The sequence below is a fragment of the Oncorhynchus mykiss genome, chromosome 28 (assembly GCF_057628025.1).
Source record: "Oncorhynchus mykiss isolate SJ-2025 chromosome 28, ASM5762802v1, whole genome shotgun sequence".
Classification (NCBI taxonomy): Eukaryota; Metazoa; Chordata; class Actinopteri; order Salmoniformes; family Salmonidae; genus Oncorhynchus; species Oncorhynchus mykiss.
This window is the reverse complement of record NC_143049.1, coordinates 23,421,160-23,440,952: the sequence shown is the minus strand read 5'-3', so window position 1 is coordinate 23,440,952 and position 19,793 is coordinate 23,421,160. Positions and strand designations below refer to the sequence as shown.

The following is a 19,793-nucleotide window of genomic DNA, read 5'->3' as shown; positions in this document are numbered from 1 at the left end:
GTCTGTTACTTGAACTCTGTGAAGCATTTATTTGGGCTGCAATCTCAGGTGCAGTTGTCTCTAATGAACTTATCATTTAAATAGGGCTATCTTCTATATACCAACCCTACCTTGTCACAACACAACTGATTGGCTCATACACATTAAGAAGGAAATAATTTCCACAAATGAACTTTTAACAAGGCACACCCGTTAACTGACATGCATTCCAGGTGACTACCTCATGAAGCTGGTTGAGAGAATGCCAAGCAAAGCTGTCATCAAGGCAAATGTTGGCTACTTCGAAGAATCTCAAATATAAAATATATTTAGATTTGTTTAACACTTTTTTGGTTACTACGTGATTCCATATGTGTCATTTCATAGTTGTGATGTCTTCACTATTATTCTACAATGTAGAAAATAGTCAAAATAAAGAAAACCCCTTGAATGAGTTGGTGTGTCCAAACCTTTGACTGGTACTGTTAAAGAAACATTCACATTTGAAAATGTAACTTTCACATGTGTAATTACAATTTTGCTTGTGGTGGTGAAAGTGTTATTCCCCTCACATGTGAAAAGGTTTGGATAACATGTTGTAGTAGCAATGTTTTCACATATGGGATTGCAAATTCTTTAATGCCATTCTGTAAAAAGGTAGCAGTTTCCCTGTATATAATAATTTAAGTGTGTTGAAAAGAATGATTTGTTATTTCTGAGCCATCCATTTGGAGTGTTACTGCTGCAGGCACACACCTCTCTTTTTCATACATTTGACAGTGACCTTTGAAAGAAGCCCAGTGAAAAGAACAGAGAAGCTAGTGCTCCTTGTCGCCTTATTTATCCTCTTTAACATGTTCAAATTAGTGTTGCCAGTTGACTGAAGTTGACTTTTTGTAATTTTAGTGCACAATTTTTTATTATTGCATTTTCTGAAAGCGTTCAAAATAAACTGAAAACGTAATACATCATCTATACAGCTAAAAACAACAATGCGATGTGAAAACAAGTTGAGTTTGAGGTTAAATCATTAATTTAATTTGTAAATTTTGCTAACTGACAAAATCAAAACGGAAATATTCTTGTTAAGCTTTTTATTAAAAAAAATCATAATTAACAGCTCAATTTGAACAAATTATGAATTTGCGATTATTTGTGATCAATCACAGCAAATCCTGCGATAAAAACTCAATACATTTTTTAATTGTTTGACAGCCCCACTTCACATTGAAATGTGAAAATCCACATGGGAAGGTGTAGCGGACATGAATCGGTTATGGTTGCTCATGGTCATGTGATGAGGTATCCCACCTGCGACTTCAAACATTGCCCTCTTGGTCGAATGGTCAAGACCTTGGCTTCTCTGCAGGGAAACCTGGGTTCTAATCCCACCACTTACAAAAGCACATGTGAAATTTAGAATATCACATAAAATGTTGGGAAATATGTGAAAAATGAACGTGAAATATCTGTCAAACTTCCCATGTGTCTGGCTTACATGTCTTTTTTCCCATGTGACCTTTTTCACATGATTTGTTCAAATGTGAAACGTCACACGTGACTAAAAAATGAAAATTTCACGTCATTTTTTTCACGTGTTTTTTTGTAAAGGTATACCATCCTCTCTCCAAATTCACAAAGAATGATTACAGTGTGTCCACTGGAGCAAGAACAAAAGGGCTGGCAGTCCGTATTATTATCTTCGATAATAAGAGAAACAAGAAGCCATTATGGTTCCAGCCTAACCTATTAAGAAACAAAGTATCTCAATGACCTTTCTATCTGGACTCATTTCACACAATGGTTTGACCTTTTAGTATTCGGCGAACTGACAGTGTTTAAAACAACATGGTGGTTCATCTCCACATTCAATCATGGGGGCATTATTATTTTTTTATGCGATTTACGCTACACTGCTTTTATTCTTCTGCCCAGCTCAAAATTATATTTCATCATTCAGATTGAAAATTGCTTGCATATCCAGAGATGTTCTATATTGTCTGTGACTATGAGGCTATATGAGGGCTTGTTGTACAACTCATTGGATATTAGTGCTTACAAAATGAATATACTGTTCTCTATTGGTTCAGTTTGATTTTTATTTTATATATTTTTTCAGAGAGACAGAATAAAAGATGGTAGAAATATTACTGAGCCAAACCAACTATTCAATTGACTCATCTCTGCCCTGCCCATAAGCAAGTAAGCCAGTTGTCAACTTAAACACCTTCACTTTGTATAAACGGCAGGAGTAATACCAAGACAGGACCGTATTTAGCCCAAACAGAAGGCCATGCGAATTCTATTAAGATGTATGGGGAGACAGTTGCTAAAGCCCTTAAATCGTGCTCACATTCAGCTTAATCCTGCTGTGGCTGATGTATGCCTGTAGGTATTGCGAGAGGAAACATGAGTCATTTAGCAAACCACTGCACAGAGGGAAAGTGAAGACGGGAAAAACAGACGCACAGTCTTTTGAACCCCTGAGATGAAAAAAAACTCCAACAGGATGAGTCAATTTCCACATAGACCACTTCCCTTTTGTGGGGTGTCTGAATGAAATATGTGCAAAGGCAGGGATCCTATATTTAGACATCAAATCGCTCTGTCACCTCACTGCTCCATCTCTCAGAGTTCTATTTTTCTCCCCATGTGTCACTTGCTATCATTGGCATGCAAAAAGGCAGAATAAGTCCTATGTGGACTTTTAGGAACATTAGAACGACGAAGAGGGAACCAGAAGCATGAATTCTCATGACTGACAGGTAAGGCAGGAAGTTAGAGTGGGCAGAATAAGGGCAATGGCTTTCAAGTATTCTGTGAGTAAATGGATGTCTGTCACGCGAAAGTGAGTGTACACAACGTTGAGGTTTTAATTAAATAAGAGAGATGACAGTTTGAATATGCTTCAGGATCTGTTGGCGAACGCCTTCTAAAGGCTTAAGATACCGACAACATTTTCTGGATAGGCTAAGGAGCAGCACAGGTGAAGCTCAGACAAAGGACATCTCATCGGTCAAGGATTTCCATACCTGCCTACTGGTAATCTTGAGGGCATCACACGTCTGGCTAAGCTTTATTTCAAGAGGGAAGAAATAGATAAGCAAGTGACAGCGATGACAATCTCTCTAATCCAAAAGTGCAGCCAGGTCTAAGTATTGTGGGCACAGGAGAAAAGATAATGAAGAACTGGCAAAAACAGTCCGTATCAAGAAGTGAAAGGAATAGCAAGAACATATCTACTTGTCTCTCTCTGCACAATGTATAATTCATGAAAACAAAGTCCAAGGGTATATCCTCCAAAGATCTTCCTCACATCACATACTAGAGGTTTAACACTAAATGTCAAATTTGCAATAGAGGATCCCCCCCCCCCCCGCCCCGGTGCAGGGCTTATCTAAAACTGTGGGATGTATTTTTATGTTTGTCTTATCCCTAAATGAAATAAATTGATGACTGTACAATGCCATTTCAGCTATTGTTAATGCGCAAGTTGCCAAAATGTACTGAAAAAAGCTATCTACAGGAAGTGATCTTCAATATTTGGTAACCACTCTGGCAGCCCAAGAGCAATTGTGAATGGAAAGCCACAACCATGAACAAAAATCATAAATCAATCCACGTATTTTAGTTATTGATACATAGGCCTATCTTATGTCATGAAGTCAGAAAGGGAAGCAATAGGAATAATAAAATAAACAGTAATATCCATCCAGCCTGTTGTGGGAAGTGTGGCCGCACCATACATGAAAGTACAGTCAGCATTAATTAATTACCCATCCAAACATACAGTGGTCCACTTCTCAGTAAAACAGCTCCATGTACTACATAGGCCTCTATAGAAGAGGCAGTAAATATGAATTATTTGAGACAGGTGTCACAAAAAATAGTGCCCAGTCAAAGAGGTCTCTTGGTTTGGAAAAACAGGTATGAAATAATAAATACATCTACTTGTGTATAATGTGTTGTCTTACTCATTATAATTCGGTAAATACTGTGTCGTCAGCGGTACAGTGCCACAAGAAGTCTATCTATACAGTACACAACTAGGCATCTGATTACAACCCTACCATTTTCGAAGAGCATGCGAATACTAATCTAATTACAGCATGTGTACAATATTAAAATGTTCCCTTGGTACCAATGCATCAGGGAGATAGTGAAAACTATCCACACTGCATTGTTTTCACACCAACTACTGCATGAGCTTATAAAGGGAAAGACTTGGCTTAATAATAATCGTGATTTCCAAATCTACCAAGTGCTACTGGTTGACCAACAAGGGCCACTACTCTACTCTATCAGGGAACATGAACTCAGCAAAAAGGAAACGTCCCTTTTTCAGGACCATGTCTTTCAAAGGTAATTCGTAAAAATCCAAATAACTTCACAGAACTTCATTGTCAAGAGTTTAACCACTGTTTCCCATGCTTGTTCAATGAACCAAAAACAATTAATGAACATGCACCTGTGGAACGGTCGTTTACAGTTTACAGACGGTAAAGAATTAAGGTCACAGTTATGAAACTTAGGACACTAAAGAGGCCTTCTGACTCTGAAAAACACACAAAAAAAGATACCCAGGGTCCCTGCTCATCTGCGTGAACAAGAAGAAGGCGTTTATCCTTCGACGATTAACACGAATCCGACCATCACCCCTGGTGAGACAAAACCGCAACTCGTCAGTGAAGAGCACTTTTTGCCAGTCCTGTCTGGTCCAGCGATGGTGGCTTTGTGCCCATAGGCGATGGTGCTGTCTCTGATGTCTGATGAGGACCTGCCTTACAACAGGCCTACAAGCCCTCAGTCCAGCCTCTCTCTGCCTATTGCGGACAGTCTGAGCACTGATGGAGGGATTGTGCATTCCAGATGTAACTCGGGCAGTTGTTGTTGCCATCCTGTACCTGTCCCGCAGGTGTGACGTTCAGATGTACCAATCCTGTTCAGGTGTTGTTACACATGGTCTGCCACTGCGAGGACGATCAGCTGTCCATCTTGTCTCCCTGTAGCACTGTCTTAGGCGTCTCACAGTACGGACATTGCAATTAATTGCCCTGGCCACATCTGGAATCCTCATGCCTCCTTGCAACATTTCTGCGGCACATGCACGCAGATGCGGCACTTTCATGCAGATGAGCAGGGACCCTGGGCATCTTTCTTTTGGTGTTTTTCGGAGTCAGTAGAAAGGCCTCTTTAGTGTCCTAAGTTTTCATAACTGTCACCTGAATTGCCTACCGTCTGTAAGCTGTAAGTATCTTAACGACCGTTCCACAGGTACATGTTCATTCATTGTTTATGGTTCATTGAACAAGCATGGCAAAGAGTGTTTAAACCCTTCTCAATGACGATCTGTTAACTTATTATTATTATTATTTGAATTTTTACTAATTTTCTTTGAAAAGCATGGTCCAGAAAAAGGTCTGTTTCTTTTTTTGCTGAGTTTATATACACAGTACCAGTCAAAAGTTTGGATGCACCTACTCATTCAAGGGTTTTTCTTTATTTTCACTATTTTCTACATTGTAGGATAATAGTGAAAACATCACAACTATGAAACAACACATTAAATATATTTTAGATTTTGAATTCTTCATAGAAGCCACCCGTTGCCTTGATGACAGTGTACCCACATATGCTGAGCACTTGTTGGCTGCTTTTCCTTTACTCTGCTGTCCAACTCATCCCAAACCATCTTCAAGTGGGTTGAAGTCGGGTGATTGTTGAGGCCATGTCATCTGATGCAGCACTCCATCACTCTCCTTCTTGGTCAAATAGCCCTTTCACAGCCTGGAGGTGTGTTGGGTCATTGTCCTGTTGAAAAACAAATGATAGTCCCACTCTGTAAGGCATTTATTTGGGCTGCAATCTGAGGTGCAGTTAAACCTCCACAGGATCAGTGGGTCCCCTGCGGGACGGTTGAGCTAATGTAGGCTAATGCGATTAGCATAAGGTTGTAAGTAACAAGAACATTTCCCAGGACATAGACATATCTGAGATTGGCAGAAAGCTTAGAATCTTGTTAATCTAACTGCACTGCACTTACTTATTTACAGTAGCTAGTACAGTGAAAGAATACCATGCTATTGTTTGATGGCCTTTCTCTTGCATTTAAATATGATGGCACATCAGATCTAAAGTGTTATATTCTCCTACATTAATTTCACTTTTCCACAAACTTCAAAGTGTTTCCTTTCAAATGGTATCAAGAATATGCATATCCTTGCTTCAGGTCCTGAGCTACAGTTAGTTAGATTTGGGTATGTCATTTTGAGTGAAAATTGAAGAAAAGGGGCGGATCCGTAAGAGTCTAATTAACTTATTATCTGCAGCAGAGGTAACTCTGGGTCTTCCTTTCCTGTGGTGGTCCAGCTGACGAATCTGGGTTTGGCGGATACCAGGAGAACGCTACCTGCCCAAATGCATTGTGCCAACTGTAAAGTTTGGTGGAGGAGGAATGGTATGGGACTGTTTTTCATGGTACGGGTTAGGCCCCTTAGTTACAGTGAAGGGAAATCTTAACGCTAGAACATACAATGACATTTTAGACGATTCTGTGTTTCCAACTTTTTGGCAACAGTTTGGGGAAGGCCCCTTGCTGTTTCATCATGACAATGCCCCCATACACAAAGCGAGGTCCATACAAAATGGTGTGTCGAGATCGGTGTGGAAGAACTTGACAGGCCTGCACAGAGCTCTGACCTCAACCTCATCAAACACTTTTGGGATAAATTGGAACACCGACTGTGAGACAGGTCTAATCGCCCAACATCAGTGACCTACCTCCCTATTGCTTGTGACTGAATGGAATCAAGTCCCTGCAGCAATGTTCCAACATCTAGTGGAAAGCCTTCCCAGAAGAATGGAGGCTGTTATATCAGCAAAAGGGGGACCAACTCAAAATTATTGCCCATGATTTTGGAATGAGAGGTTCGACGAACAGGTTTCCACATACTTTTGGTCACACAAACATATTTTACTTCAAGTATAATTTTTAGATATTACTAATAATGTTACTGTTCCCACTACAACAAAATACTGAAAAGGAAAAGTCAACAGGCCTACAAGCCCTCAGTCCAGCCTCTCTCTGCCTATTGCGGACAGTCTGAGCACTGATGGAGGGATTGTGCATTCCAGATGTAACTCGGGCAGTTGTTGTTGCCATCCTGTACCTGTCCCGCAGGTGTGACGTTCAGATGTACCAATCCTGTTCAGGTGTTGTTACACATGGTCTGCCACTGCGAGGACGATCAGCTGTCCATCTTGTCTCCCTGTAGCACTGTCTTAGGCGTCTCACAGTACGGACATTGCAATTAATTGCCCTGGCCACATCTGGAATCCTCATGCCTCCTTGCAACATTTCTGCGGCACATGCACGCAGATGCGGCACTTTCATGCAGATGAGCAGGGACCCTGGGCATCTTTCTTTTGGTGTTTTTCGGAGTCAGTAGAAAGGCCTCTTTAGTGTCCTAAGTTTTCATAACTGTCACCTGAATTGCCTACCGTCTGTAAGCTGTAAGTATCTTAACGACCGTTCCACAGGTACATGTTCATTCATTGTTTATGGTTCATTGAACAAGCATGGCAAAGAGTGTTTAAACCCTTCTCAATGACGATCTGTTAACTTATTATTATTATTATTTGAATTTTTACTAATTTTCTTTGAAAAGCATGGTCCAGAAAAAGGTCTGTTTCTTTTTTTGCTGAGTTTATATACACAGTACCAGTCAAAAGTTTGGATGCACCTACTCATTCAAGGGTTTTTCTTTATTTTCACTATTTTCTACATTGTAGGATAATAGTGAAAACATCACAACTATGAAACAACACATTAAATATATTTTAGATTTTGAATTCTTCATAGAAGCCACCCGTTGCCTTGATGACAGTGTACCCACATATGCTGAGCACTTGTTGGCTGCTTTTCCTTTACTCTGCTGTCCAACTCATCCCAAACCATCTTCAAGTGGGTTGAAGTCGGGTGATTGTTGAGGCCATGTCATCTGATGCAGCACTCCATCACTCTCCTTCTTGGTCAAATAGCCCTTTCACAGCCTGGAGGTGTGTTGGGTCATTGTCCTGTTGAAAAACAAATGATAGTCCCACTCTGTAAGGCATTTATTTGGGCTGCAATCTGAGGTGCAGTTAAACCTCCACAGGATCAGTGGGTCCCCTGCGGGACGGTTGAGCTAATGTAGGCTAATGCGATTAGCATAAGGTTGTAAGTAACAAGAACATTTCCCAGGACATAGACATATCTGAGATTGGCAGAAAGCTTAGAATCTTGTTAATCTAACTGCACTGCACTTACTTATTTACAGTAGCTAGTACAGTGAAAGAATACCATGCTATTGTTTGATGGCCTTTCTCTTGCATTTAAATATGATGGCACATCAGATCTAAAGTGTTATATTCTCCTACATTAATTTCACTTTTCCACAAACTTCAAAGTGTTTCCTTTCAAATGGTATCAAGAATATGCATATCCTTGCTTCAGGTCCTGAGCTACAGTTAGTTAGATTTGGGTATGTCATTTTGAGTGAAAATTGAAGAAAAGGGACGGATCCGTAAGAGTCTAATTAACTTATTATCTGCAGCAGAGGTAACTCTGGGTCTTCCTTTCCTGTGGTGGTCCAGCTGACGAATCTGGGTTTGGCGGATACCAGGAGAACGCTACCTGCCCAAATGCATTGTGCCAACTGTAAAGTTTGGTGGAGGATGAATGGTATGGGACTGTTTTTCATGGTACGGGTTAGGCCCCTTAGTTACAGTGAAGGGAAATCTTAACGCTAGAACATACAATGACATTTTAGACGATTCTGTGTTTCCAACTTTTTGGCAACAGTTTGGGGAAGGCCCCTTGCTGTTTCATCATGACAATGCCCCCATACACAAAGCGAGGTCCATACAAAATGGTGTGTCGAGATCGGTGTGGAAGAACTTGACAGGCCTGCACAGAGCTCTGACCTCAACCTCATCAAACACTTTTGGGATAAATTGGAACACCGACTGTGAGACAGGTCTAATCGCCCAACATCAGTGACCTACCTCCCTATTGCTTGTGACTGAATGGAATCAAGTCCCTGCAGCAATGTTCCAACATCTAGTGGAAAGCCTTCCCAGAAGAATGGAGGCTGTTATATCAGCAAAAGGGGGACCAACTCAAAATTATTGCCCATGATTTTGGAATGAGAGGTTCGACGAACAGGTTTCCACATACTTTTGGTCACACAAACATATTTTACTTCAAGTATAATTTTTAGATATTACTAATAATGTTACTGTTCCCACTACAACAAAATACTGAAAAGGAAAAGTCAACATTTTACAACTTAATATTCATCATCTCCAGCATCACCCCAACATCAGCATATGTGAAATTGCTGCGTTTTTATGTTTTGTAGTAAAAAAGAGGAACATCATCAGTGTGCAGAGTGTGATTTTTACCAATCGTGAGTAGGCATTGCCTGTTAATTGGTTGACAATTTCATTGGAACCACTTATCTTCATATTTTTTACGTGTGGGGTGGTACTAGAGATGATAATGATGAAGTTTACATTATTTTAACATTTCCCTTTAAATACATGTAATTTTGTCCTTGAAACATTTAATTAAAATACTGTACAATTCCATTCATTCCTATTGAGAATGCTCCTAATGGGCAGTGCCAATATGGCTGACCGGTGGCTTCAAAGCCTCTCATTGGCCAATACATAGCATCAGCAATCCATAGTTTATATACATCATTGCTTGAGAACAAGGGTGGTGGAAGCTTGATATCGGGCTGATGCAGTACTGTTCCAATTCCTAATACCTAGAGCAGAGCAGCCCAGTTCTCCGTACTCTCACTCAGTCAATTTGTATGTGGTAATGGATGACAATAGCCAGTCCCCTGCTTCAAATTGCGATGGGGAAAAGGACTGCACTTACAGAAGAACAAAATGTCCACATTCTGGCTAGGTCAAATAATGAAGATACATTTTTGGACCTAACATTCTGGTCCACATACTTTCAAGCATTTCCTCAGAATTACAGTTATTCGTTATTATCATCTACTGGAAATCATAAAATTCAGTAAATTCCGCTTGGGACAGATCTTCCTCACTCGCTTGGACAATCAAAATCAAGTCAATCTGTGGGCCATCAGACCCTGCCGCCAACTGTAATGGCTTACAGCTTGTGGTCTCTGATGGCTGGCATCCTCTTAGTACTCAATTAAAATGCAGTGAAAGAAGCCTGCTGTTGGGGCTGATTGGTGGAACCTCCACCTGTGCCCAGCTGCAGCATGAATCAACTAAGCCTGTGTCCCAAATGACACCATATTCTCTATACAATGCACTACTTTTGACAAGGGCCCATAGGATTCTGGTGAAAAGTAGGGCACTGTGTAGGGAACAGAGTGCCGTTTGGGACACATCCCTGGTTGCTGCCTGGTCTCTTCTGATCCTTGACTCCTAGTCCAATAAATAATTTTTTGCCACGGACCCTTGACCAGGATAATCTGGAATTTCCACATTTTGATGATTGATGCCATCTTGAACCTCACCATTAAACATTAAAGGCTGACAAAAAAGTTATTGGTGGTATTTAAACAGTTTTTTTTTTCAAGACACTAAACGTGCCATCTTTATCAGCAGTGTAGCCTGTTTATATTACACAAATCTTGTCTTTCGTCCAAAAGCAGATATTTTATAGGCTTTAGTAGAACCCAATAAAACTAGGATCCACCGCCACTGTGCTTGGATTCAATCTATATGGCCTAAGGATCTACACAACATACCACAGCCACTCTATTTGTTGACATAAAAAATGATCTTGAGGCATACATTATACTGTAAAAATGATATAAACCTTTATATGCCGGTTGCAATAACATTGAGAACTTTTTCTTTCTATAATTCATAATGAGAAGAGAAGAACACCTTGCAGAACAAGAGGCTTGACTCATTAAAGCAATGGTCGTCTGCAGGCGGCCTGTGGGCCAAAATCGGCCCGTAAGTGATATTTGTTTGTTCCCCAACAGTTTTTAGAGAAAAAAATAGAGATATATTTGGGGGATTTTAGTTTTGGGTCAACAAATACTGTCAAATTACCAGGAATTTAGCACAAAAATATATTTTTTGAAATATTCCTACTAGTAACAAAAAGAGACATAAGTGATCGTATTTCAATTGAATCAATGTATGAAATTAGTGTTATTTTTAAATACAATTTCTTGTGGTCAATTTAGAAAGAGTACAAATGACTTTATTGTCCGGCACCCTGACCATCCGTTCCTAAGAAGATTTGGCCTGCGGTTGAATCCAGTTATCTTGCCCTGCGTTAAAGGATCAGGGTACTACCACCCTCATACGATCAAAGGGCTTCCACATCATCTCCCAGAATGTACTGCTTTATTACATAATCTGGATACAGTGTGATAAAAAAGGCCATGAACTTGTATCTAATTTAGCTATTACTGCTACTACCCTTTTCAACATGAATGAGAACTCCTCTTGAGTTGGAATTTCCCATCTTTTAAATCAGATTGTTGACTGCTGAAGCACGTCTAATGAGTGCACCCAGTATAAAATGATATAAATATGAATTTCCTATTTGAACCATACTGTAACTTGACTTTAAGGCCTTGCTCAGGGTTAGCCTTTATACAGTACAGTCACCTCAATTGTGTTTTTCTTGTCATGGAGATAAGGATGCTTAGCTAGTCTCTTCAGTGACCCTGAAACATCCTGATATAGGATCTTAATCTGATCACCATGTGTTGCAGGATAACTTTTCTGCAATGCAGGACATTTAAAACGTGTAATATATTTGAATTTAAGTCTTCTGAAATGTGTAAAAATTTCAGACTTGATTTTCACTTATTCATTTTTTAAATAAAACCCTACAAAAATGTCCATGAATTACAATCCACATTTCCTGTTGCTGCAGGATTATTTCCTGTCTCAAATTAACAGCCTGCAGTCACGACTCAGTGGCTGCATCTCAAATGGCACCCTATTCCCTATATAGTGCAATACTTTTCACCAGGGTCTACAGGGCTTTGGTCAAAAGTAGAGCACAATCTAGGGAATAGGATGCCATTTGGGATGCAAACAGAGGCTCTATTGATGAGCCTCAGCTATGAAACAGTCAACCATTGAGTGTACTGTATGTTCCAACACACACAGACAAATCCAAGTTTTTGGCCGAATTGCAAAGGCATCCTATGTAAGTAGCCTGTGTTATAGAGTGCTGATTCATTTAAGTTTCCAATTTCTCACCCCAAAAAACTGTCATTTGTTTCACTCATTTGGAAAAATTATTTTATTCATTTTCAAGGACTGGAACCTCTCCAACCTTTTCTTGCATGAGAGCTACTTTTAAGAAAAGAAACATGTTGTGAGCTACATTTTTTTCTAGCTTTCAAATAGGCACATTCTTCTCTTCTCCCCTGCAAGTCTTCCCCAGGTCCTTAGTGTGCAGGAGAAAGCAGTGCACTGTTTTCTGGCAATATACCTGGTAGAATAATGGTTAATAAACAACTCTATGAAATATGTGATTTTCCCCCCCAAATTCTGTTTTATATTTTCCTAAATTTTGTTCTCAGTTGTATTTTTCCTGGTTTTAGCTTTCTTGTTTTTCACTCTCAAAATTGCAATTGTTCATAGAGAAAAAATCAAACTGGATGTTCTGAGAGTCCATGTCAATGCTTAAATCAGAAGGCAATTTTTGTAGGTCTCGAAGAAAACAAATATATTTAGACTTGAATGTAATTCCCCTTTAATTCTGCATCTGGCCCTTTAATTGATAATCTAGCTAGTGAGGAATATACTGTCTAATGTGCCGGTCTAGGATGGTTCTGTACTGATGCTGCTCATGTCATAGAAAAGTTAGCAAATACCAAATAATAGATATAAATTATATACTTACTCATGATATACAGTACTTCTGCCAGGTAAGCCTACTTTGCAGTTAATATTTAATTGAGAAGGTTTTGGGGAAAGTATTTCTGTCAACCCACATGCGGTTATCACAACTGGCTACACACGGAGTGATAGACAAACATGCACACCACACACACAGACAGGGGCAATATACATTGGAAATTAATTGGCAGATATTGTGTTAGGTTTAGCTTTTTAAGCTAATAGTGGCTAACCAGGGTGGGGTAATGTCAATGTTCCGTTAATTAGATAGTAGCTAGTAGTTTCTGATACTTTTAGATTTGTTTATGGCAGGTTACGGTGGAATATATGAATAATTGCATGTCCTTTCAGAATTGTTTGGCGAGCTACTCAAATGTGGGCTGCAAGCTACTGGAGCTGTTGGAGACCTGTTGGAGACTCCTGGGATAGAATATGCAGTGCTACGACATCCATTGCATATTCCAGTCCTTGAAAAATGAATTTCAATTAGATTTTCTGTTGTATCAGTCTGGCATTGTTTTTGTCTTGAGTGCTTTAATAATTAACCAAGATTGATTGATCGACATCAAAAGCCTGTCAGCCATTTTCAATTTCAAATGATTAAAACACACTTTTATACTTCCACTGCAAACCATTTTATCTACGGGTAAAAAAATGCATATATATTCGACTCCAAAGTCCTCAGTCACCTCTGAACTCGTATTGACATGCATGCTTTCTACACTGCATGCATGAGTAAGTTAAAAGGGGGCTCTCTCTGTGAAAGTCCAGAAATGGAGAGAGAAGTTATGAGGGGAAGGCTTGGTAATTCAACTTGTGAATTTAACATTTAATTAAACATGCAAACCAGTCAAACAAATGATGCTTTTTTAACTTAGCAGGTTGCATAAGCAATAATAAGGGGGAAAAAATTAAGATGGAAAATTCCTCATCAATGAATAAATTAGAACGATTGACACTCTCTCATAACTGTGCCATATATTTGGGTATAAGATAGTATATTTTTCACTCTTTGTGGAACAGAGTTGGTGTACAATGGCCCTACTCGTTGAGAATCAGCCCAAGTTTCTCCTCTCTTCTGTCAATCTCATTTTCTACAGCTCTCCATCCTTCAATCTCAATTATGGAAATGTAATCAATGACCCAAACTTCCCTGGGCACAAATGATTGCTAAAAGGTGGGGAAGACTATTATCATGTCTGCGCAGATGTTCTTGGCAAGTGATTTTGCTGTACTGATATGGTTCTACTACAGAGAGAAATGGCACCCTATTCCTGTTATAATGCACTACTTTTGACCCTAAAGGGAATAGGGTGCCATTTCGGACACATCGAGAGACTGGTTCCATTCCAGTCCACTTTGAATCAGCAGCTTCGATCTGGGAAATATGATCTCCAAATGAAAATCCAGCTGTACTACTGCTAGGCCTAGGCATATACTGTATTGAGTTTGCCTTGGCTGCTGATCAATGTTTTATTCATTTAGGAGCACTACATTTTTTACCACACACACACACACACACACACACACACACACACACACACACACACACACGTCATGTGGTATACCATCTACTCACATAGCCTACTGTAGTTAGATAACTGGCTTCATGGTGCACCAAAGAGTGCTGCAAATAAAAAATAACATTAAACTTGGTCAAGATAGTACAAATGGTACATTTCTGCAGCATAACCTGTGCGGCTCAGAGGGATTAAATCTCCGTTGACAGTAACATTGAAAATCAATGAATTTGGTTTGGATGTCAAGTCAAATGAATCTCTGCTGTGATAATGTTCAATAATTGAGATCAATGCATTTACTTATAAACATTGCACATGTCCCGTTCTAAAAATGTTCTTTATCATTCTCTAAGAGAGTTCAGCCAAGCATCATACATGTTTCAGACCGCATTTAAAAAAAAAGAGCTCAAGAATAGCTTAGTGCTGGAGGCAGATCAGCTAAACGTTGTGTGGTACTATGCTCCCTCTGTAGGTGAGAAAAAGCAGTAAAACTGTCAAGAATCTGCTTCTCCCTTCCCAACTGCTGGAAGAGGAGGGTGGTGAGCAGCTAAAAGTCTCTCTCTCCACAGGGAATTTTAAAAAGCAGACTAGTTGTAACTACTTAATGTAGCAAGCCCCTGATATTCATGTACATTTGATGTTCAATAAAAGCAGGCAGGAAATAGAGGACAAGACAGACAACCTCCCTCAGAGACACTTTGTTGTAAAGAAACAGGGAATATTTTTCTAGTAAATGTGTTCATTTTGATAACATTGTATATTTATGTTCTCAACAATGCCCATACCCCACCCCTTAGTGAATAAAATACCAAATAAAAGTAATTGGAGAGAGAGACTTATTTCATCATTGTTTATAAATACTTATAACAATCAAACACCAGGAATCCGCTATTCAAAAACGAATTGCACAGAACCAACAGCTTAGTCGCCCAGAACCAACAGCTTAAAAAATACACTGAAGCAGCTTACACATTTCCCTCCACGGATTAGATAAAAAGAAAGCTGCTTTATATTTGGTGAAAAATTGCATTAAATACCCCCTCCGATTGAAATGTCAGCATGATTCTAGTCTGCCAAAATCATGTGCAAAGAGGATTCATGAACATATGTAAAACAATAGACTAGTGTCCACTAGTGTCCAGTTCTTTCCTCCTACAGTGGTAGTGCTGCCTGTGGCCTTTGACGAGCACAAATACTTTGAGACACATGGCCATATCAAGAGGGAAGCACTGACCTACACACTGCCTCTTCCTTTCCTTCCACCATGCCCAGGCAGTTATCCAAGGTTCACACAGCGAGGAGGCAAACCCATGCAGTGAACAACAAAGCTGTGGGGTGGTTTTGTTAAATCTCTCAAAGCTTTGTTCTTGAGGTGCTATATTTAAAATGACTGGCTGAAGAATTCTCACTTGACCAGAAAGTTAAAGCACTGGGCATCTCACGTTTTGAAGGCACTTTCAATGATTTTGCAGCAATCTCCTGAATCTCTCTCTCTCTCCTCTGCTCCATTATCATACCCTAAGCCTAAGGCAGGGAGAGATCTGGACTGAGTAAGCCTAGTTGGAGATGCTTACGAACTGAATGCAAATTCACAGAGGAGCATGTATAAAACATAATATTCACAAATCCTCTGCTGAATATAGTAGCCTATGCACATCAAAATGCATGCGTCACAGGCTATAGGGGACACCCCCATTGATATGAGCTGTTTCAAATCACCAAAAAACTGCACACAAATAAAAAAATATATAGTAATTCAGCATCATAGCACCTGAGTAATAATTTAAGGAGATAATTTAAGAGTAAACTAAGCGAACGTCTGATGTAAAAAAAAGGTTGATAATGAATGTACAACTTCTTTGGATAAAAACACAAAATCAGACTACTAACTCAACATTATTAATAATACACACCAGCCAGGTCACTGTGCAAATAATAACATCAATACTCAGGCACTCTAAAGCACATTACAAATTGATATAGAAGCAAGGCAAGCAATAGCAATGGCATCTCACCCAGAGTGTGAAGGGTGATCCTGTTGTCTCTTTCGTTGTGCGTGTATCCTACCAGCTAGTGAAGGATGTCAAGATGTTTACAGTCTTCAGACAAACTGGTGGAATGCAGCCAGCAGCTAACCGACAGCCTCCAGTCCCTGATTCACTTGCAGCTTCCAACAGGCAAGTTACAGAGTCGCTTATTATAGGATAATCCAGGCATTGTCCTCTCACTGCTATAGCCAAGTTAGTCAATGTTGGTTGCAAGTTGGGGTCCAAAGGTGCCCCTAGAACACTGTCAAGTCCTCAACAATACAGTGTATATTTAGCTTGAGATAATCAGCTGAGACCAAAAATAGTCACACCCAAAAAATATTTTAAAACTAAGGATGCATCTAAGATTTCAGAAATAGGAAACAGCAAGATAAAAGTCAAAGGTGCCAGTGTCCCCCAAGCCTCCAGGTCTTAATGATAATATATAGTGTAGCAGTCAGAAGAACCAGAATAAAATCCACACAAAATATCTCTTCTTTTCCTTTTAGGCAACTCTCCCTTCAGTAAAGAGCCTGCACCTGCTACCAAAGCAGAGAAATACAATGTACACCTTTTTCTGTGAGCCACACAGCTAAGCTTCAGCTGCCCCTGTTACAGTCATCACTCACTCTCAAGCCCAGCACTTCGGATGAGCACTGGACTGACGATTGCTCTTGCTCAAAGTCTTTCAGGAACACATCTCTTTGCTCTGTCAAACCGACTCTTGTTGCCACGCCTCCCAGACGGTGATTGGTTGAGCTGAGCTCAGAGCAAAGTACAGGGAGGAGGGGTCGATAATGCAATGTGGAAGGAAGGAGAGGGACATGAGAAGAGGAGAGAGAGTGGGGAAATGGTAGGCTGGGGGTTGGGGAAGCAGAGGAGAGGAGAGGATATACGGAGCTCTGCAAGCCTGAAGGGACAGCCTGGCTAATGAAAGAGAAATGCTTCTCCCAATACTTTAGCCAAATTTGTGTGTTGCAAATTTGTTGTGACTCCTGGCAAACTGAATTCATACTGACAAAGTCCCTAGTTTCTGAAGAGAGATGCAGGTAACTGCCAAAATAAAGGAAACACCAACATAAAGTAGGGCATTGGGCCAACATGAGCTGCCAGAAAGGCTTCAATGCACCTTCGCATAGATTATAGTGTCTGGAAAAGGGGTTGGAACAAATTATTTTCAAAGTTCTGAACCAGTTCGAACCCCCCAAAAAGTGCCTGTTTAGAACGTTCCTTTCTCTTCCCTTTTAACCTCTGAAATTCCTAGTAATAAAAAAAATAATATCAGAATCCAATAGAAAATCCTATCAGATTTTAGAACCCATCCTATAGGATTTTATCCTAGGGGATAGAATCCTATAGCACCTCTCCTATTGGGATTTTATCCTATAAGATTGGTTCCAAAATCTAATATGTTTTTTTTCAATTGGATTCTTGTATTGGAATCCTATAGGACTGGTTCCAAAATCTGATTGAATCACTCCCATATTGTGGTGGTGTGTTGAAGAGGTTGAGAACCTCAGGGAATTACCGCTAGTGTAAGTAGGCAAAGAGATGAAGACACGAGAGAAAGACTGTTTCTCAGTTTACTTGTTATTTAACCATATTTAGCTGTGAGATTATCCAATAAAGCTACAGTACATTATTTTAGATTATTTGCACAAATTTCCTGCATGTGGACAGTATGTGTTAATAAACTACACAACCTCACGTTTTGCCCGCATCGAATTGAGGGTAATTAATAGAGGTCGACCGATTATGATTTTTCAACGCCGATACCGATACCAATTATTGGAGAACAAAAAACCCAGATACTGATTAATCCGCCGATTTTTTTATTTGTAATAACGACAATTACAACAATACTGAATGAACACTTTCATTTTAACTTAATATAATACATCAATCAAATCAATTTAGCTTCAAATAAATAATGAAACATGTTCAATTTGGTTTAAATAATGCAAAAACAAAGTGTTGGAGAAGAAAGTAAAAGTGCAATATGTGCCATGTAAAAAAAGCTAACGTTTAAGTTCCTTGCTCACAACATGAGAACATACTGGTGGTTCCTTTTAACATGAGTCTTCAATATTCCCAGGTAAGAAGTTTTAGGTTGAGGTTATTATAGGAATTATAGGACTATTTCTCTCTATACCATTTGTATTTCATATACCTTTGACTATTGGATGTTCTTATAGGCACTTTAGTATTGCCAGTGTAACAGTATAGCTTCCGTCCCTCTCCTCGCCCCTACCTGGGCTCGAACCGGGAACACATCGACAACAGCCACCCTCGAAGCATCGTTACCCATCGCTCCACAAAAGCCGAGCAGAGCAAGGGGAACAACTTCTCCAAGTCTCAGAGCGAGTGACGTTTGAAACTCTATTAGCGCGCACCCCGCTAACTAGCTAGCCATTTCACATAGGTTACACCAGCCTAATCTCGGGAGTTGATAGGCTTGAAATCATAAACAGCGCAATGCTTGAGGCATTGCTTGGAGCTGCTGGCAAACGCACAAAAGTGCTGTTTGAATGAATGCTTACGAGCCTGCTGCTGCCTGCCACCTCTCAGTCAGACTGCTCTATCAAACATCAAATCATTGACTAAATTTTAATATAATAACACACATAAATAGGAGCCTTAGGTCATTAATATGGTCAAATCCGGAAACTATCATTTCGAAAATAAAACGTTTATTCTTTCAGTGAAATACAGAACCGTTCCGTATTTTATCTAAGCGTGGCATCCTTAAGTCTAAAAAATCCTGTTACATTGCACAACTTTTAATGTTATCTCATAATTATTTATAAATTCTGGCAAATTAGTTCGCAACGAGCCAGGCGGCCCAAACTGTTGCATATACCCTGACTCTGCGTGCAATGAAAGCAAGAGACACAATTTCCCTAGTTTAATATTGCCTGCTAACATGAATTTCTTTTAACTATATATGCAGGTTTAAAAATATATACTTCTGTGTATTGATTTTAAGAAAGGCATTGATGTTCATGGTTAGGTACATTCATGCAACGATTGTGCTTTTTTTCGTAATTGCGCTTTTGTTATGTCATCCCTCGTTTGGCAAAGTTGTCTGTCTTTGTTAGGAAGAAATAGTCTTCACAGTTCGCAACGAGCCAGGTGGCCCAAACTGCTGCATATACCCTGACTCTGTTGCACAGAACACAAGAGAAGTGACACAATTTCCCTAGTTAAAAGAAATTCATGTTAGCAGGCAATATTAACTAAATATGCAGGTTTAAAAATATATACTTGTGTATTGATTTTAAGAAAAGTGTTGATGTTTATGGTTAGGTACACATTGGTGCAACGACAGTGCCTTGTTCGCGAATGCACTTGTTAAATCATC

General features: G+C 39.6%; 1 protein-coding gene across 1 annotated transcript in view; it reads right to left on the bottom strand.

The window, feature by feature from the left end:
- Positions 1-17,157, bottom strand: part of brinp2 (BMP/retinoic acid inducible neural specific 2) — a 120,818-nt gene extending 103,661 nt beyond the window's left edge. The window contains exon 1 of the mRNA XM_021589513.3: positions 16,421-17,157. The gene's annotated coding sequence lies outside the window, so the exon portion shown is untranslated. The remainder of the gene's footprint in view (positions 1-16,420) is intronic.
- Positions 17,158-19,793: the final 2,636 nt, after the last annotated feature.